Source organism: Trachypithecus francoisi, unplaced genomic scaffold (assembly GCF_009764315.1).
Source record: "Trachypithecus francoisi isolate TF-2019V2 unplaced genomic scaffold, Tfra_2.0 Lachesis_group1, whole genome shotgun sequence".
Lineage (NCBI taxonomy): Eukaryota > Metazoa > Chordata > Mammalia > Primates > Cercopithecidae > Trachypithecus > Trachypithecus francoisi.
Window position 1 is genome coordinate 38,145,641 of NW_022681454.1, and position 21,424 is coordinate 38,167,064.

The 21,424-nt window shown below is 41.0% G+C and overlaps 1 long non-coding RNA gene across 1 annotated transcript; it reads left to right on the plus strand.

The window, feature by feature from the left end:
* The first annotated feature begins 2,081 nt into the window (after positions 1 to 2,081).
* Positions 2,082 to 20,060, plus strand: LOC117086331. Its single transcript, XR_004438290.1, has 2 exons — positions 2,082 to 2,247; positions 19,684 to 20,060. It is a non-coding gene; the product is annotated as an uncharacterized LOC117086331 (long non-coding RNA).
* Positions 20,061 to 21,424: the final 1,364 nt, after the last annotated feature.

Sequence of the window (21,424 nt, forward strand, 5' to 3'; positions counted from 1 at the left end):
ACTCCACATCTGTCCTCTGTTGTTCCTGGCCCTCTGCCCTTACTCCCACAATGCCTGAGGCTCTCCTTTCTGCGTACCCCCAGCATCTTAAACAATCTAGGCTCTCTCTGCTCTCCTCTGTCCATGCATCCTGAAAGTCCAAGTCTACCCTAAAACCCATGCACCAGCACCATCTCCTCGTAGGACTGAGGACGGGGGAGCTTCCATGGGAGAAGTAATAGCCCCTGAAATGCACATAACTCTCGATGCCTTGTAAAGCCCTTTCATTTATAATAGCTTATTTGAAGTTCACAATTTATCCATGAAGCGGGCAAGGAATATACTGATTCTGTTTTATGGATGTGAAAGTTGAGGTTCTCAGAAGTTAAGGTAAGTGGTAGAACCACCACCATCTACCACATCTTTAGGATCCTTCCTCCTCCATAGTGATTTGTAAACCTCTACCAAAGGCTCTTAAATGTCCATGGGAATAACTCCACACTGATGATAAAATAAATTCCCCTCATTGTAAAGCAATTTTTAAAAAACCCATAAATTTATATTAAGTCTATTGAAGCTAACACTGTATTCAAATGCAATAAAATAACTATATAAATGCTTTGCTTAAAAGGACTGCACTCTAATTAAGAAGATTGTTAAAAGGACGGAGCATATGAATACATCTATTACACAGGATTTACTAGAACTCATTGTACCACAGCAATAAAGTGGGACCAGCTGTTGCCTGGAACATGGAAACAGCCTTATGAAGTAGAAACTGGAGATTATAGTGATTCTTGTTAAAAACGAAGGTGCTTGCACATTCTCTGGATTCTTTCTTACACTTTATTTCATTCAAGATGCATTTTGTGTATTTTATGCATCTTCTGTGTCCCAGCTTCTGCATTTGTGGGCAAGCTATCCTTGAATATCCATTTCATGCTTTAATTTGCAGGGCTAAAGACTCTTTGCAGCATTGGCTCTTTCCGCCTCTGTAAAATGACATCTTTGTTTAAACAGCGTTTTTGTTTTTGATGGCTACAAATCTGAGAGACTCCATTTCCAAAAGTCCACTGCCTGTCTGCATTTTTGGGTGTGGGATTCATGATGACTGTAAAGTGTTCTTCCTTTGTTTACACTCCTTTTGCTGTCTCCGACTTTAGCTGACACTTGGCTCCATGCCATGGTCATCGGCTCTTGTGCCTCTGCTCTATTAGTGAGGCATCTTGTCAACATGGTGGGCCAGCAAGTGTCCTGGTGAGATTTTATGCATTCCCTCTCTATGACATTAGGATGCTGGATGAAAAAGGTAGAAGATAGGTCTGTGCTGGGACTAAGTGCCTGGTGGTAAAGGTTGAGTATTACAATCCACACAGCAAGACAAGGCTCTCATCCTGCCTACTTTAAGAAGCAATCCCCAGTGGCCGACAGTCACTAGTTTCCCTGGAGGAGTCATCTCAGCACTTTGAGATCCAGTTTGTTTTACGGTACTCTCCATGATGCTCTCTGGGTAAAGAGCATTTTTCTTTTGGTGATATCATGTCTGGGTGTGGAAAGAGGAGTCACTGACTCTGGCTTCACGCTTAGGGTGCTATCTTAAGTTCAGCATAGAAAAAAGAAAACCATTACAAATATAATATTTCAAGCAGAAAGAGATTGGCGTCGTCTAGGAAATTCAGTGCTCACGACATTTTAGAAGAGAAGGAGTAGTAAAAATCAGCTTCTGATCTTTTGGTTTCAAGATCAACCACTGTTGCTATAAGCTAGAGATCAGAAAACCTGAGCTCCTGCCACCTCTGCTCCAGACACTGGTGACCAGGGAGTGGAGTGCAGAGCCCAGTTGTTGCCACTTGCTTTTGTTGGCACATTCTTGTCTGCTGTCACAGCTGTGGGAAAACAGTCTCCACCTCTCCTCTGCCTTCCAAATAGCACGAAAGTGCATTTCACTGGCAGAATTTAAATCTCACCCAAAACCCAGGCTGCCTTCCAGACCCTTAGAGGAAACACAAATGAGGGTAGGAGTAGATGTCTACTGTCAACAGATAATATCTAGTATGGCACTTTGGTTGCTGTTTAGTGGCTTTTTTTTTTTTTTCTTTTTCCCATAGGAGGATAAGGTGAGATTCCTTCACAAATGGTGGCTCCAACTGGAATTCATTGTCCCAAATTCTAAGAATTCCTGAAGAAAGATCCAAAAGTAATATGGCTCAATATTTTTGAACTGCCCAGGCCCTACTCAGGCTTTTGGATGGCTTGCCCATCTCAAAGGTTTGTTTGTTCAATGTTCAATAGGGTGCAGGCAAAGAAACAGCATTTGGAATCATAAGACGAGGGTTTGCATTTCACCTCTACCTCTTTCTAGATCAAAGGCATTTCACTGGCAGAACTGAAATCTCACTCAGAACCCTGGCTGCCTTCCAGATACTAGGAGGGTAGGAGTGGATGTTTACTGTCAGTAATATCTAGTGTGCCACTTGGGTTGCTTTTGGGGAGTACAACCTTTTGGCTTTCCTGAGCCACACTGGAAGAAGAAGAATTGCCTTGGGCCACACATAAAATACAGTAACATTAATGATAGCTGATGAGCAAAAAAGACCTCATAATGTTTTAAGAACATTTACAAATTTGTGTTGGGCAGCATGCAAAGCCATCCTGGGCTGCATGTGGTCTGTGGGCCATGGGTTGGACAAGCTTGTTCTAGGTGTTCATTTATTATTTCTGAGCCTAAGTTTCTCATTCGAACTATGAAGAAAGTGATTGGATTATTGCTAGAATCCAGGGGAAGAATGGATTTGTAAACTGTAAAGCTTGTTGTGGTGACTGAGAGTGCAAGTGGATGATAGGTCTCAGCTGTATTCCTGGCCTGATGTGGCTCTTAGCCTAAGAAAGTCATCTCATCCAAGGGCATGCCCTCTTTCTGGGGCAGCCTGTATTCAGTAACCAGGGATAAGAGAAGGGATACAAATACCCCAGCCCCCTAAAGGACCCTCCAGCTCTTGAGCTCCTCATGGTATCAGATGAGTATTCTACTGGAATGTCATCACAGTTCAAATTCTCTCTCTGCCCTCTCCTGCATCCCTTGCCCTGTGATCCAGGGGACGGATGCTGATCCAGAGGACACTCCCCGCAGAACCTCCTTGCACACAAATTTCTGTCTGGGAGTCTGTTTCCTGGGAAACCCAAACATCAACACTGGTTTGGCAGAAAAGGAATGTATTAAAGGATAATAAGTAGCTCGTAGGATCTCTAGGAAGGCCAGCAAGCCAGGCGTGGAGAATGTGTTCTGAGAAACAAAGCCTCAGATCACTCCCTAAGATAGCTCCCCGTGGAATCTACAGAGCAAGGTGGGACTCGTAAAGTGGGGGAAATCTTCAAATGTAGGAAGGAGATTCAGATACTGGAATCAACAACAAAAGAAAAGGCAAATGCCTGGGAGGGCTCATTGTGATGTTACCAGTTATGGAAATATTTGGTAATGGATCCTTGCAAAAGTACGATTATACTTTACTAGAGGTCTTTGTAGGGGTCATAATCTTAACCCACAGTCAATTTACCAGATCAGCAGAAGAGCTGTTTTTAGTTGGAGAATGGTGCACTTCCTTTGGAAGCAGAACGTCTGGACCAAGAATAGGTGCACAGTAAATAATCAAAAAATGAATCCTAAATACTCGGTTTCCCTAGGGTTCAGACCCGCCCTTTTCTTTTCTGTACAACACTGTTATTAGTTGATGTTTCTCAGTCCCCTGGCTTCAATACCATCTTGATGATGGTGAATGCAACATTCATAGCACCAGCCTTAACCTCTCTGCTGAACTTCAGATTTATAGATTCAAACCTCTCCCCTTTAATACCTAAAAGACATTAATTAAACCAAAACAGAAATCTTCACTCTGCCCCCAAATCTGTCTCCCCCACCACTCTTTCATTTGGGAAATTCACACTGCCCTGAGTCAGGTTGGGGCTTCATGCTTCCTGCCTGTGGCTAATAAGCCCTATTTGAAAAGATTCTCTAAATTCATTCACTTTTCTCTTTCTGCATTATGCCCTTCTGAGTTACCAGCCACCATCACACTTGCACTATTACATCAGGCTCTGCATGAACTCCCTGCTTCCACTTCCCCATTTATTCCATCCTTTACCAAGAGCGTCATGTAATCCACCTTTGACTCTAAGTGGATTTAGAATAAAATCTAAATTCTCAGCTGTCTATGATGACTACTCACAAACCCAGTGCTCCAGCCCTGACCTGGCCTCCCCCTGCCACCCCATCCCACCTCTCTGACCTCAATCTTCTACAGTGCTGCCTCTGTCCATTATCCTGTTCCAATCACACCCACCCCTTTTAGCTACGGGGCCTTTAGCTACAGGGCCTTCTGTGCTCAGAAGGTGCTGCCTCCAGATTGTGCGAGGCTGGCTCCATCTTTCAATCAAGCCTCAACTCAAATGGCCTCCTGGAGAGGCCTTGCTCATCACCCAATTTAAAATTGCCACTTTTCTCTCCAGTTACTTTCTATTAGATCTCTCTATTATATTTTCTTCACAGCATTTACTACCATTTGAAACTCTCTGAATGTTGATTTATTGTCCTCCTCCACTAAAATACGAACTTTTTGAAAACTCCAACTTTGTCTCTCTTATTCATGCTGCAGCCCAAGTGTCTAGATCAGTACCTGACATGTATGACATGTAGTAGGCATTCCATACATATTTCTAGAAGAAATTAACTTTATTCATCAACCTGTCTTATTTACAAAAATCTAGAGTGGGACTTTTTAACCTGGGTCCATGTACCTCCAACCTGTGAAGAGAATCCAGGGACCTTGTGAACTTAGATGGGAAAAAAAAAAAATCACAAGTTTATTTCACTAATTCCTAACTGAACCTAAGCTACAGTAGTATTAGCAGTACACATAACTTTATTATCAATGTCAATCATAGGCATTTTCACATTACATTATGATATGCATCAGATATGTCAAGATACCATTTATATTCATTGCTGCTTCAAAATTGTGATAGTTATTAGGTTCACAGATAGAATGATATTTAATGCATTAATAAAGAACAACATAGAGTACTATACCATACGAATTTTCTAATTACTTTTAAAAATCTAATTAAAAGCTAAAGAATAACACAAATATTAAATTAATTGATTTCCATTGTAATCCTATATATTTTATTTTATGCACTTAAAAACATTGATCTGGCTGGGTGCAGTGGCTCATGCTTGTAATCCCAGTACTTTGGGAGGCCAAGGTAGATTGCGTAAGATCAGGAGTTCAAGAGCAGCCTGGGCAACATGGCAAAAACTCATCTCTACAAAAAATACAAAAAGCTAGCCAGGTGTGGTTGCATGTGCCTGTGGTTTCAGCTAGGAGGCTGAGATGAGAGGATTGCATGAGCCTGGGAGGCAGTGGTTTCAGTGAACCGTGATTGTACCACTGCACTCCAACCTGGGTGACAGAGTGAGACCTCCTCCCCGCAAAATAATAATAATAATAATAATAATAATTTAAAATCTCACAGTCTGAGGAGGTGTCTATGGGCCTTACTAGACCACCAAAATAGGGCATGTAGAAGGTTAATGTATAGAACTGAACTGTCAAATATGGTAGCCACTATCCATGTGTCCTTTAAAAAGTTATTATTATTATTATTTTAGAGACAAGGTCTCACTACATGACTTTATTATCAATATAAATCATATAATCAATATAAATCCATCACCCAAGTTGGAGTGCAGGTGGCATGATCACAGCTCACTGCAGCCTTGAACTCCTAGGCTCAAGCAATCCTCTTATCTCAGCCTCCCAGGTAGCTAGGACTACAGCCTTGTACCACTCTGCCCTGCTAATTTATTTTCTATTTTAGTTTTTTGTAGATACAGGGGTCTCACTATGGTGCCCAGGCTGCTCTTGAACTTCTGGTCTCAAGAGATCCTCCCAACTTGGCTTCCCAAAGCACTGGGATTATAGGCATGAACCACCATACCCAACCCACATGCAGTTATTTAAATTTAACTTTAAATTAATTGAAATTAAATAAAATTCAAAATTTCAATCTTGAGTAACACCAGTCACAATATATGTGACTGGGGAGTTTCCAATGCTCAATAACCACAAGTGGCTAGCGGCTGCAATGGTGGGCACTACAGATTCAGAATATGCCCATCATATTCTGGAGTTCAGTGCTTAATTTCTGATTTGCCTTTTTACTGCCATCATTTGTCTCTTCTCCATGCCCAATATTACGGAGTATATATTCAAACAGTAATATGAGGGATGGGGTGGGGACAAAGTGACTTTCTCTTAAGATTCTTGCTGCTTTCCTTTTTCATCTAAACCTTTACTGCATCTCCAGTCTCTGACCTCTCCCATGATTCTGAGAGTAGAGCCAGCCAGGGCAGTCCAGCAATGCTGTACCTCCTTTGCATCCTTCTCAGGCTCCTATCTTGGTCCAGACCAGAGGATATAACTAAGAATATCAAAGAGAGGGTGAAGAAACTCAGACTGGGACAAATGGAGCCACAGGCTCTGCTCTCGGGAGGCCTGCTATACCTGTCCCCTGGCCCTACAAGGAAGAATGGCCATGCTAGGGTATATTTGGATCTGTCCACCAAGCTGGGGCCTGAAAAGGAGTCCCAGAGAGTCCAGTGTGCCAGAGAGGGCTGAGGTGGGGCTGAGTCAGCCGGGAGGATCTTGAACGCTGTCCAAGCCAGGAGAAAACAGACCACAATTGCCCTAGCTGCATACGTCAGCAGGACACTTCCTCTAAGCAGCCTGTGTCAATAGCAGTCCAATCACCCCCACAAATGCCAGCTAGCTCACAGCTATGGACTAGCACAATTCAAGGGGCCTCCCTCTCCCCCACTGGCCCAAAGTACCTTCCTTCCACATTCCCAGATACCATCTTAGAGAGAACCAGGAAGAATACTGCAAATTGGAAAAACTGACTCACTCAGAAAAGACTGCTTACTGGAATAGCCTGAGTCTACCAGATTGGTCTAAAATTCAGTTTACCAGAATCTCTCATTAGTCAGTGGTGTGGGGGTTAGGAAACATTTAAAGACCATAAAATTATAGAGAGTTAAGATGCTACATTTTCTTTGCACATCTGAGCCTGGTGTGAGTAAGTCTGAGACTGAACTCTACCTGTCCTGAATCATGCAGACCACTTGGCTGGGCAAAATATGGCTGTAAACATCTTCTGGCACTTGGTAAATTAGTTTCTTGTAAGTCTTCCTTAACTAAGGGGAGTGGGGAGTTTTCAACTCCTGGAGTTGTATTCCAACATCATTGTACTCTTTTCACTTTCCTGGGCTCCTACAGCAAGATAGCCCAGGAGCCCCTGGTCTTCTAGTCCCCCAACATTGCTTCTGGCCAACCTTACCTCTGTGATGCTGGACACTGAAGGGGCCAGTGGCCTGCTGCTTCAAAACAGTGCAAGCAAAATGCTTTGTCTATGGGTGCTGGAGATAAAGATGTAGATGATCATCGAAGTCTTGCTTCTCCTTGTTAGCGGTGGAGCGTGAGTGTGTGTAGGATGTGTAGGAAGGAGGTGGTTGGAGAATAGAATCAGCAGAAAGTAGAGCACATTGCTCAAGGTGAGGTCTCCTGGCTTGGAAAAACCTAGAGCCGTTGAAAATTTCAGCTCAGTTCCTTTCCCAAGTGGAGTACTACTGGCTTTCTTTCCAACTCTAACTCATTAGAGCATCAAAACTCAAGTTAATTGGCTAGTAGCTTTAATTGTGCGTGTATATATGTTCTGCTTTGTACTGAGTTGAAGAGTATCCTTCCAAAATTTATGTTCACCAGGAATCTCAGAATGTGATGTTATTTGGAAATAGGGTCTTTGCAGTTTCCATTAGTTAAGATGAGGTCATACTGCGTTAGTACTCCCTAAATTCCATATGACTAGTGTCCTTGTTATAAGAGAAGGGCTGGGTGCGGTGGCTCATGCCTATAATCCCAGCACTTTGGAGGCCGAGGTGGGTGGATCACAAGGTCAGGAGATTGAGACCATCCTGGCTAACACTATGAAATCTTATCTCTACTAAAAATACAAAAAATTAGCCAGGTGTGGTGGAGGGTGCCTACAGTCCCAGCTACTTGGGAAGCTGAGGCAGGAGAATGATGTGAACCCGGGAGGCAGAGCTTGCAGTGAGCCGAGATCGCACCACTGCACTCCAGCCTGGGTGGCAGAGCAAGACTCTGTCTCAAAAAAAGAAAAGGGGAGAAAACACACATGCATGCACCTACATAGACACACACAAAAATACACATACACACAGAATGCATGTGATGATAAAGGCAGAGAATGCAGTGATGTGTCTACAAGCCAAGGAATGCCAGCCACCTCCAGAAGCTAGGAAGAGGCAAAGAAGGATTTTCCTAGTTTCAGAAGGTGGATGATTGCAGATTTCTAGCCCCCAGAAATTTGAGACGATAAATTTCTGTTGTTTTAAGGCACTTAGTTTGTGGAACTTGGTACAGCAGCCCTGGGAAACTAACACATGCTTATAAGGGGTCAGAATGATAGAACACTTAAATAAGCCCAGGCTAAATAGGAACACCAGTCTTCAACAATAACACCCTCTAACATTTAAAGGGGCCCAAGTGTAAAGTCTAGAGCAATTGTTACTAGAAGGTCCAACCTGCCCCTGCCTTATTCTGCAGCTCTCATACCCCATTCCCAGTCCAAGACCCTTTAATCCAAGCACATTGTTTCCCCTCCTTAGTTCCTCTTTCACCTCTCCTGTCCAAGAAGAGCACAACACCCGAAACACTGTTCCCGGCCAGGTCCACTCTGCACTGAGAGCCCCCTGGGGAATGTATTTCCTCTACTTCCTTTCAGGGTTTCTCAGGCTAATCTGACTGCCAGGCAGCTTCCTTGCCTTAGAGAATGGGTGGGTCGAGGGTTGGGGCAGGGGCGGAAGTTAAGCAGGAAGGGGAAGAAGGCGAGCTCTGGCCACCACCCAGGAAACATTTTTATCCAACCATCACCATCTTCACTGTGACTAAAAAAATACCTTTTTTGTTTCCTTTGAAGGAATAATGTAATTGATGAAGCAGATACATAGAGCTCAAGTCTTCAGAAACCTCTGTGGTATTCATTGAATGAGAAGCTCACACTCCTTCTTGATCATCTATTACTCACTCATGGACCACCACAGTTTGCTTTCCTCTAACTGAAGGTCTAGGAAGGAAATCAGTTGGAAGATGAGAAGGTACTAAAGATTAAATACTGAAAGAGGAATCTTCTTCCCTTCTCCTCTCTCCCCTGTAAGGGTTTGATGCAATGTCAAATAATGTTAATTACGAACTATAATATGAAGGTGCATCAAATGCACAATGTTTTTCTAAGAAAATATATTACAGCCACTTTACAACTCAGGCCATAATTAAGTGGATTAAAGAGGAAAGTATGAAATACAGAGCATGAACTTTCCTTAGAGGTTTAAAAAGAGAAAAATGTGGATATCAGTAGGGACTTCCTTTAGAGTTCCTTTTGAATAACATGATTTATATTACTTTTTTAAAAGAATATTTTTAGCTGCCTGGCTCCCTTTGTATTTTTTAAAAGGCCGTGGAGACGTATGGCTAGGTCTTGGGGAGACATAGTAATTAGAGACATAAGAATAGCTAGCACAATTTCTCATATGGAAAATGTCTCAACTGTGGTCATCACGACATGGGTTTGGGAATACGCCACCTCATTCCACAAGACAAAGTTGGGAGAAAATATCTTAGTCATAGGATGTAGAAGTGAATTCCCCAGAAAACAAAACACATGCTCCGCTGTACACCTTTGAAAATACCACATTTATCATAGGCCACATTTTATTTATAGACTGCTGTGTTATCTGCCTCCACTTGAAATGAGAGACCTAGAATAAATATTTTTTAGTCAATGAGTTTTGGATTTTACGTTTTCCCAAGTTTTCAACTTCCTTGATTACTCACGTGGAAAGCATTCTAAGGAGAGAGATTTCAGAGTTGTTTACTATGATGAACAGACTCTAAGTAGCCTCATGATCCTTGTCTCCTGGAATTTACATCCTTGTATAATTGCATAATTCCCTCTCTTTGAGCATAGTTAGACCCCGTGACTTGCTCCTAACCAATGAAATATGGCAAAACTGGTGGGATATCACTCCTCTAATCATGTTACATTATGTAAGACTGTCTTGTTAGCAAACATGCTATAGTGTCTTGCTTTCCTTGACAAGTTTGAGGAATCAAGTTCCCATGAGTTGTATAGCTGCAAGAAAATGAATAACAACTAAATAAATAAACTAAATAAGCTTGGAAGCACACCATTCCCCAGTTGAACCTCCAGATGAGAACCTAGCCCTGTATGACACCTTTATTGCAGCCTTTTAGAGGACCCAGATTAGCTTTGCTGGAAACTGTGACATAATAAATCTGTGTTGTTTTAAATCACTAAGTTTGTGGTAATTTGTTGTGTAGCAGTAATTTTTTAAAAAGTGATACACTTGCTTTTGCTAACTTACTTTTCTGACATAGTATTCTTGTACTGAGTTTATCTCTCCAAGAGTTTGAAAACTCTTGGTCTTTTGTTGTTTTCATGATCAATGTATATTACATCCACCTACACCAGGATACTATTTTTTTTATCGTAGAAGTGACTCAGGTCACAGCATTAAAGAAGAGCCTTGTATGAACAACAGTATTTCTCATTCTGCCCATATTTCAAGCCATCTTGTGATTTTCAGCAGAAAGCAATTCTCACACTCCTCCTTAGAATGGAGCTTGAACTTTGTTCAAAAACCCAATCTGACTGCTGGTGGGACTAAAAATTGATTGAAACTTTCTGGAGGGCGTGGTTGTAATACATATCTAAGCTCTAAGCATATGCATGCTGTTTGGCTTAAAATTCCCTTTCTAGAAATTTTTCTCAAGAATATAGTCAGACAAGTGTTCAAAGAAGTAAGATAAGGATGTGCACTATAGTTTTGGGTTATTATTATTATTATTCGTGTATAAATTTAAGGGATATGAGTGCAATTTTGTTACATGGCTATATTGTGCAGTGGTGAAGTCTGGGTTTTTAGTGTATCCATAACCCAAATAATGTACATTGTATCCATTAAGTAATTTTTCCATCGTCCATTCCCCCTCAACCCCTCACCCTTCAGAGTTTCCACTATCATTTTATACTTTATGTTTATGTGTACACATTTTTAGCTTGCACTTATAAGTGAGAACATGTGATATTTATCTTTCTGTGTCTGAGTTGTTTCACTTAAGATAATGGCCTTCAGTTCCATCCATGCTGCTGCAAAATATATGATTTCATTCCTTTTTATGGCCGAATTGTATCTCATTGTGTACATATATCACATTTTCTTTATCCAACCATCCATTGATTAACACTTAGATTGATTCCATATCTTTGTTATTGTGAATAGTGCTGCGATGAACATATGAGTGCATGTATCTTTTTGATATAATGATTTCTTTTCCTTTGTGTAGATACCCAGTAGAGGGATTGCTGGAACAAATAGTATTACTATTTGTAGTTCTTTGAGAAATCTCCATACTATTTTCCATAGAGATTGTGCTAATTTATATTCCCAACAGTGTATAAATGTTCCCTTTGCTCCATATCCTTGCCAACATCTGTTTTTTTTTTCTTTTTAGTAATAGCCATTCTAACTGGTATAAGATGATATGTCATTGTAGTTTGAATTTGCTTTTCTTATGGCATTGCTTATGACAGTAAAAAATTAAGACTTGAAAACAACCAAAATGGATAAAATAGGCAGTAGGTATTATAACTTAAAAACTATCGACACAACGGAATACCATGTAGCCATTTAAAACTATGCTGCAGTAGCTGGGGCATGGTGGCACGCACCTGTAGTACTCCCTACTCGGGAGGCTAAGGTAGGAAGATCACTTGAGTCAGGAGCTTGAGGTTACAGGGAGCTGTGATCATGCCACTTCATTCCAACCTGGGCAATAGAACAAGATCTTGTCTCAAAAATAAAAAATAAAAAAAAGAGGGGAAAATAATAACACCTATCTAGTGAGGTGGTTGGGACAGTGACATGAAAGAAAACTATGCTGCTGATACGTAATTTTGGCCATAGGACAATGTAAGCAAAATAAAAAAGAATCTATGAGAGAATGCATAATATGCCCCCCACTTATGTGGTATACATATGTGTGTAAAATATACATACACATTGAAAATAAAACTATTGTCCAAATGTTAACAGTGATTACACCTGAGTAGCAAAATAAATGCATAATTTTTTAAATTAATTTCCTTGTTATATCTTCTAATGTCTTTACAATGTTCACATGTAATTTATACAAATACAAAACTTCCCAATGTGGATTTTGTTTTTTTTTAAAAATGATGCTCCCTGTTTCTAATTCCTGATCCCTAGGTGGGCTGGGTTCAAAGACCTGATGAATCTGCTATCTGATGTTGAGAAAGTTGTCTGGGCATACCGAGTCTGTATCCTCCCTCTTCCCTTCCCCCAAGAGCTTGCCACATGCACAGGCATCCAGGTATCTCCCAGTCTTTTCCCCCAAGCTCCCCCAACTGACTCATACTTCAACAACCACACTAGCTGAAAAAGATCGTTTTACCAGAGCAATGCGTTTATATCAGTCCCCAAATGCTGTACAACAGGTCCAAACTTAATCATCCAAAACTACCCTTGTGCTGGATGTAGGTGACAGAAATTGCTTTGTAGAAATGTTTAAATGCTCAAGGAGTAGAAGGCTGTGAAACCACAATTGTTTGTCCTATAAACATTTATTAGATTACCACTATCATCTGTAGAAAACCATTTACAAAAAATGCACACATTCTGTATTTTTATTGTTCATCTTGAAAATAAAGTTATGTTGTGTTTAATGTGTTTCAGTTTTTGCTTTTATTTTTATCTTCTAGATTCTCCCTTGAAGTACTTTAAGAGTGAAAAGAGATGCAGGAGAGAAAGGTTAGGATGGTCCAGAAAAGGAGAAGGGCAGAGCATGAGAGTGTGGGAATTTACAGTGACGGGGTGTCTGCCATGAGCCAGGGTCTGGGCCAGGTGCTGGGATACACTCCCCATTCATGAAAGAGGCCTCAGGAAGGCTTAGAAAAGACCAAAGACAAGAGAAAAATGGATTAGGGCAAAAAAAGAAAATAGCAAAAGGGCAGCAAATGGAGACCTTCTAAGTCCATAGCCATTGGGAAGTCACTAAATAGGAATGCTTTGGAAAGGCAGAAAGGAAGAGAAAAAGTCAAAAAGGAGGGATTCCCTTGTGAGGTTCCTTTTCCCAGTCCAGGATCAAAAATAGGCCCATTTGTTGTTTGGGAGGTCAAAGGTACAGTCTGTGTTCTTGATGAAATGGGGCATGGGGCTGAAATTATGCAGGAACTGGGGTGAGGTGAGGGCAAGGAAGAGATTAAGAAGAGAGAAGAAAAGTTATTATTTCTAGGTAGTAGCCTAACTGAGAGAGGATGAGAAAGAAGGGATGGGGAAGACAACAGTAATTCCTTTATATGATACTGAAATCTCCCTTAGTACTTACACCAATAGTAGCAGCTACACTATCAACATTTGTTAGCTTCTTGATACCCAATTCTCTCAGGGTGAAGAGAAAAGGGCCAGGTGGACACCATTCACACAGGGAGTTTTGTTGCAGAAGAGGAACCTGAACTTAGGGAACCTGAATCTTTTGCAATAGTAGTAAAAATTCTGCCCTTTGCCTGAAGAGAGGGTGACTATCTCCATTTTCCAAGGCTGTTCACTATACACACATTCTCGAAAAGATATTTCAGAGCGAAGATACTCAGTGCCTCTTCTTACAAGATGTGCAGAAACTACAGAAACTCACGGAAAATTGCCTCCCAACAAGTTTCTTTCCCAATACACACAACATGCTGACATGCTTGTTCTGGAGTCGGCTGATTATAGAGTCCAGAACTCAGAATAAAGAAAATAAAGAAGGTCATTTTTTAAAAACTATAAAGTAGTCAGAGTTAATCTTTACTTTCCCTCTGACCTCTCCAGAATTTCGTCAAATGATTCCTTATTCATTTGGTAATTGAGTCAAGATCCAGTTTCTGCTTTCCTCCCTTTACCCCTCTCAAAGCTCTCAAAGCTCATCTTCTCTGAGTCTTAATCTCTTTTGATTCCATCATGATCTCTCAACAACTTTATTTTTATTTATTTACCAAATACAAATCCACGGTCTGTTTTAAACATTTTACTAATATTAACACATTTAGTGTTTTAACGTCCTGTAAGGTGGGTACTATTATAATGCCCATTCTTCAGTAATGGTTATTCTAATATGATACACACACTTTTGTGAAAATAAGCAGTCATTGCTAAAGTTTTAAACGATTCTAGAACGTTCTAGAAATGCTTTTTGTTGTTGTTGTTGTTTTTGTTTTTGTTTTGAGACAGGGTCTCCCTCTGTTGCCCGGGTTGGAGTGCAGTGGTGCATTCTTGGCTCACTGCAACCTCTGCCTTCCAGGTTCAAGTGATTCACCTACCTCAGCCTCCCGAGTAGCTGGGACTACAGGAACACACCACCACACCCGACTAATCTATTGTATTTCTTTTTTAGTAGAGGCAGGGTTTCACCATGTTGGCCAGGCTGGTCTCGAACTCCTGACCTTAGGTGATCTACCTGCCTCGGCCTCCCAAAATGTTGGGATTATAGGCACTAGACACCACGCCCGGCCTAAATATGTTTAAAGGACTTGTGAGGAAAATAAGAAGTGAACCTAGCTACTATTATTTGTAGTATAATCATGCATCTCTTAATGATGAGGATACATTCTGAGAAACACATCGTTAGGCCTTTTCATCTTTATGCAAACATCATTGAGTGTACTTACATAAACCTAGATGGCATAGCCTACTACACACCTTGGTTATATGATAGAGCCTATTGCTCCTCAGCTACAAACAGAACCAAATGGATATGAAGATGAGGTTGAAGGCAAACCAGAATTCCTTGGGCCAACTCGAATAAAGCGAACATAAAGTAAAAAGGAAATAGGCAAAACTAGCAGGCAGCCAGAAATGTTTGGTGCTCCAGTTCTAAGAAGTAACTGGAGAAGGAAGTTGATAGAAAGTAGGGAAAGAATATTAATAATGATAATGGTTACCATTTATAGATAATATTCTGTTCCAAGCAGGATTCTCAGTGCTTTGTGTTTATTAGTTCACTTCAGCACAACTCTTTGACTTAGATTCTATTATTGTTATCATCACTATTTTGCAAATGATAAAACTGAGTAACAAGGGGGTTAAGTAATTTGTTCAAGGTCACATGTCTTGAAAGTAGCAAAGCTGATGTCTGAACGTAGGCAATTTGCTCAGAATCTGTACCATTCACAAATTACCATTTATCACCTCTCCTATAGTACAGACTGCCTCTATGTTAGGGCAGCAGCCATGTCAAAAAAAAAAAAAAAAAATCAGCAATCTAAGTTTTTTAAAACATGGGTTTCTTATGCAAAAGGCCGGCACCAGGACTCCTTAACCAGATTGCAATCTCTCCTCAAGCCCTTCCCATGTAGAGATTTTGGAGCCACCATCTTGCTAAGCGCTGTTTGAGAGTTAAAAATACAGACCACTTGAGATCATTCAGAACAGAAAGCAATTCAACTGTTCAAACACTAGTGATTCCTTAAAAATTAATCATGGTAGGGAAAAAATTAAGGTGTTGGGGAGATGTTTCAGATTACCAGTGACTAAAGAGACATTACTGCCAATACAATGCAGATACCTCTTCTTTTTTTTTTTTTTTTTTAAAAAAAAGACAGCTATAAGAGATAATTGGAGAACAGTTAAGAAATGACTATGATTATGAACTGGATAATTGATAATAGCAAGGGAATTATTGTTAATTTTCTCAGCTCTGATAATGCTAATGTGATCATGCAGGAAACGTCCTACCATCTTCAGAGATGCCGGGAAGCATTTAGGGTCAAAGTGTCATGATTTCTGAAACCAACTTTCAAATGGTTCAGAAAGAAAAATAGAAAGATTGGTTTGTAAATTAAACATGGCAAATGTTAACAATTGTTAAATCTGGTGGAGGCTAGACAGCTGTGCACTGAAATATTCTTTCAGGTTTTCTGCATGTAATTTTCATAATAATAAGTTTTGGGTGAAAGAGCCTGGGGTGAGGAGACAGTGATTGCTTACAGATTGGCCAAAGAAGGCCGGGAACTTGGCCAATGCGAAGGCCTTCAGGGATGAGTTAAAAAGCTGGGTCTTCACCACATGGGGTTGAATGCAAATTCTTTCTCAATAAAACAGAAATACAGAACTGGACCAAGGACTCAAGGACTGGATGGGAGATTTGGCAGTCCTTCCAATAAAGTTAGTAGTGGGAGGTGTAGTGGTAATAAAATCGCCTGGACTCTGCTGTAAAGTCAAGAAGACCAACCTGAAGTTCCATGTGGAATATGCATGTTCCGGTAATTTTCTGTGAATAACTGGGACCTGTCTGCAGGGTTGAAACCCTCACTCGATGGCTCAGTAGTCCTGTGATCTTGGACAAGTCACTTAACCTTTCTGACACTCAGTTTCCTCTGCTAGTACTCATCTCCTGGAATTGTTGTGTGTGGACATTAAATAGGACAACGTATATAAAATGCTTAACACAAGGTATGGCCCGCAGTGAGCACTCAACAAACATTGCTCTCATTTTCATTGCACAGGGAGACGGATAGGGTAAAAGAGAAGGCTTGTTTGCCACTGACTGTAGCAGCAAAAACAGCTCAACCCACATCTTCTGCCACTTTGTTTACAATTACATGTATGTTTGGGTTATTTAATTTCTTTCTTTTAAGTGGAACTGTGTGGCCCGGGGTTAGCAGGGATGCTAATGAAGTTAAACAACGGAGGAGATTACGCCCTAGCATGGAAAATAAACATTGAGGTCCCTGCTTCAGTGTTTATCTTCAATGATACCTCATCTTTGCCTGCGTAATTATCTCTCGACAGCAGACAGTTCTCCAGCAGCAACGGATAATTCCATTAACATTACCACTTAAACACAGCCTCTCCAGGCTGCTCAGGTCCCCCGGCTGCTTGCTAAGCCTTAGGGGCCTCATATCATTTTAGAATTAAAATGAGAGAGTAAATTATTCAAGCACATTTGGCTTTTTTGTGAGCAAACTTCTGCACATCCTTGACTCACCATTTCACCCCAAAAGTATTGCTGCTGAGAATATTAATCATAGCAATTCAGTGCTCGCTTTATTATGAAATTTGAGGGTTGGTGATAGTGGAACATTGCTAGTCCTTGGGGAGCTGGTTTCTAATTGTCTGAGGATGAGAAATAGGTGGTAAAGTGTGGGGTGGCCTCCTCTGAAAGGGAAAAGGAAGTTTCATATTTTCTGGAGACTTCTAAATGCCGCAAAAGCTTTCTGGCAAAAAAAAAAAAAAAAAAAAAAAGACCAGATCATGTATATTCTTAGGCGTGGTGGTGACCCAGAGACGAAGCAAAACAAAAGAAGTGAATTGAATGAGAAAATCCAGCTAAAATTTCATTATTTAAAATGAGTGTGTACTCTCTGTCTAGGTGTCTGTCCCCCAGCCCTGTCTTTGACTGGTCTCATTGCTGGGTGGCATCTTTAACAGCGAGTGTGCAAGAGCCATTGGCAGCAGTCTCCTGTGTGGTTGCAGCCTAACAGTTTATAAGGAGCTTCCCTACACATTGTATCCCAATGGCCTTGCCAGGTTAGTGGTGCACACCCTGTTCCCTGTCACATGTGAGGGCCCTGAGGCCTACAGAGGTAAACTCACTTACCCAACATTGCATGTCAAATATGGTGTAGGAAGGACTTGAATAGAAGTCTTTGGAATCAGAAGATCCTACATGGCTTCTTGAGAAAAGGGAAAATGTTTATCATTCCATTTTCCTGTGCAGAAAGTGCTTCAGGCTTTCTGTCGATGCTAAAGATCTATCTTCTTTCAAAGATAGGAAGTCAGGGTGTCTGCAAAGCACATATTTTCCCACTGGCCTGACCCCAAGTTGACCTTTATACTTCTTTCCACTATCTGTTAATTCCTTGTGTCTGGGTTCCAAGGGAAGTGTGGACAGAATGAATGAATGAAGTGAGATAATGGTTGCCTCTCTCACAAAGCTAACACATAGTAGGCTCTCGAAAAATGCTTCTTCTAATTAAAAAGCAGTGTTTATTTACTACCTCTAGCAGCAGATTTGGTCAGCAAAGAGGTCAAAGGGTTGACTTGAATTAGGTTTGAAGGTTGGCTGGAATTCAATTACCCATGACCCTCTAGTCTCTCCTGCCAGCTATGATTAATGGCGGCTGGCTAAAGTAGGTTGGGGTTAGTAACACTGCGATCAACCTTTTTTGGAGAATAAAGAAGCTGAAATTATCTAAGAAGCATTCTCAAGCCAGATGAGATTTCTTAGGTGGGAAATAACCTTGTGATTTAGCCCAATAACATCAGGGATCAGATCCAGAGACGAAGGACATGCACAATAAAGCTGGGGAATCCTTGCTCCTAATTTTTTCTCACAGTCACAGGGGCCTTGTCGCCCTGCCTGACATGGATAAATTATCATCAAGGGCTGTGGATGGTTTGGATCCAGATTTTTAAACATCTTGCTTGTGGGTATTTGGGGCATACATTAGGGAAAAATGTCAGTGGAAAATCAGAGAACTGCATCATTTAAAATAAGAAAAGACTCTACTCCAATCATCACCACTTTCCTTTCTCCCAATACAGATTTTTCCCCCTCGGCCTCACCCTAATGTTGATCTAACTGTCTTCTCACAATACATGAAGACCTTGAAAACTCAGGATTCAGCTACAGGTTTCTTTTCATATTAAAACGTTCTTTTGGAGCTGATCTCTTAGAAGATATTTTGAAAATATGATGATAATAATAGTTTCTTGCTTGCTTATTTTCTATTATTATTTACTAACCTTTTTGAATAAATTTTCAACTTTTTCCAGTTCTTTTGTTTTTGTCTAGCAATGTCTTATGCAGTAGGTAAGAGAAGCTCAAGGAGACACAACATGTATTTTTCTTTTTTGTTATCATTCTAAGTCTGCACCTCAATTTCTGTCTTGCTTTGTTTTCAGAGCTCAAGTTCTGTAGCCTATCCTAATTTGCAAGGCTGGCTTATGAGACAAGTTAAGGAATCATTAAGGCACCTACCCTTTGCCTCTTCATTGGCCAAGTAGCTTAATTAACTTAGTCGAAATGCAGTTTAGTATTATGAGAGCAATTGCATGTGTGTGTCTTAGTAACTTACCTGTCCTCACGCAATAGTCCACACCCCTCTAATAAAAATATATACATACACATGTGCTTTGACGTATGGATATTCAAGCTCACAAAATAAGCTCAAACTTGAAAAAGATCCAGACTACAGCGACGTTTATTATTTTTAGAGCATTACCTAGTCATTTTGATTAATTCGTTTGGATTGCTTTTTCCTGCAGCTCCCCAGGGAGAGGTGGGAGGAAAAGGCGGTAAAAACATAAATTTTCTTTGGTTATGAGTTCGCATGTTTAGAACTGTAACATGGCAAATCATTGTGAAATCTTCTAATGGATGCCTGTCTCATGCCAAATAAGCCCAGTACCCAAAGCACATAAATAAATAATTGAAAGACACTGGACTGAATCCAAAAGGTTGTGGCTAATGTTTCACCTAATCTCTCACCCAGGTCTCTCCTGCCTACTGCTGGCCCTACCCACAAGATGTGAATTTCAGAGCCTTCTTGCAAGTGCTTCTTGGCTATTTGCACCCTCTAACCCCCTGGCAGAAGAACGAGGACTAGTATGAAGCCAAAAGCATAAAAGGGGAAAAGATTAGCCTGCAGAGTAGGAGACTGGCATGTTGGAAGCCAGCACGCGTCTTCCCCTGAAAGAGTTAATTCGCCCCCAATGGGGGTAGGGACTGATCCGGGAGGGGCCTCAGCCTATGTAGGAAAGGCCCAGGGCCTAGGAGAAGGCCCCACTGGGGCTGGAGGTGACACTGGGTCAGATCCCTGGGATTCTGCAGCTTGAGGTGGGTGTGTCTATAAGCTGGAAACAAAAGTTTAAAAAAAAAAAAAAACTCATTTTGTTTTCAATTCGTTTTATCTTGGCTCTATCTCAGGCACCACTGACTTCAGACCTTTCAAAGCTAAGGGTGGGGTAGGGTGGGGCTTAGTGAGTTTTTTTCTTAAAGAGAAAGAACAGGGAATGTGCCTTGAACATTCACAATTTGCTTGAACATGATCATAGTCATTAATAAAAACATTGGGCAATATTTGCTTCTATGTCTTTGGAACTGGCATTTGCAATGGTAGCACTGACAGATCAGAGAACAGAAAGGAATTCTGCGGTTACTCGTGGAGGAATTTGGACCTGTGAGATATTCATGATGTTAATTATTTATAATTTCAGTTGGTTTAGGCCAGGCTTTGAGCTTCAAGATAATGTGCCCAGAACTGGCAACAAAATGATCATTTTTTGCTAGTAATTACTGACTTTGAGTTTCAGCTATTTTAGAAGGACACAGAGAGATCTTTAGATCATGTATTCCTGACTTAAGCAAGGAAGGAAGGAAGGAAGGAAGGGAAAAGAAGGGAGGGAAGGAGGGAAAGGAAGGGAGGGAGGGAAGGAGGGAAAGAAGGGAGGCAGGGAGGGAGGGAGGGAAAGGAAAGGACGGAGGGAGGGAGGGAAAGGAAGGGAGGGAGGGGAGGAGGAAGAGGAACAGGAAGAAGAAAAGAAAGGAAAGAAAGAAGCAAGGAAAAAGGAAGGCAGGAAGGTGGGCAGGAATGAAGAAAGGAAGAAAAGAGATTAAAAAAAAATTTTTTTAAAGGACAACCCACAAAACCTCAGAATTTCACTAAGTTCCAGGCCTGAAATTTATTTTTTTGAACAATAGAGGTGCACTACACTGTAAGAAAACACAATATGTAAAAATTCAAACTTGCCAAACTAAATTAAACAGAGAGAAATTAAACATTTTACAGGAAAAATTGCTACTAGGGCGTGTTAAATAAAAGTGCCCTCACTATCTTTAAACTAGAGATTGATGTATACTTTAACCTTTTTGAACCATGTAAAGTGAAGTCTCCCTGTGTAAACATCATTCTTAAAATGGAATATGCACACTTGAAAGTCACACATTGCTGGGGTTCAATCTCAGCTTCACCACTCATAGTGTGTGACTGCGGCCAAGTTACTCCACCTCTCTGAGCCTCAGTTTCCCCATCTGTAAAATGAGGGCAGTGATAGCACCTGCCTCGTTAGACTTAACTGATCTGCTACACAGAAAGCCATTAGGAAGTCCTGCCACTCAGCAGCTGTTTCATGGCTCTTAGCTTCCTAAGCTTTCCTTCCTACTGCTGGGACCACGTGGTTCAGCCAGCATGGAACAAAAGAAAATTCCACCCTCTTTGTAGGTTTAGATGCCTC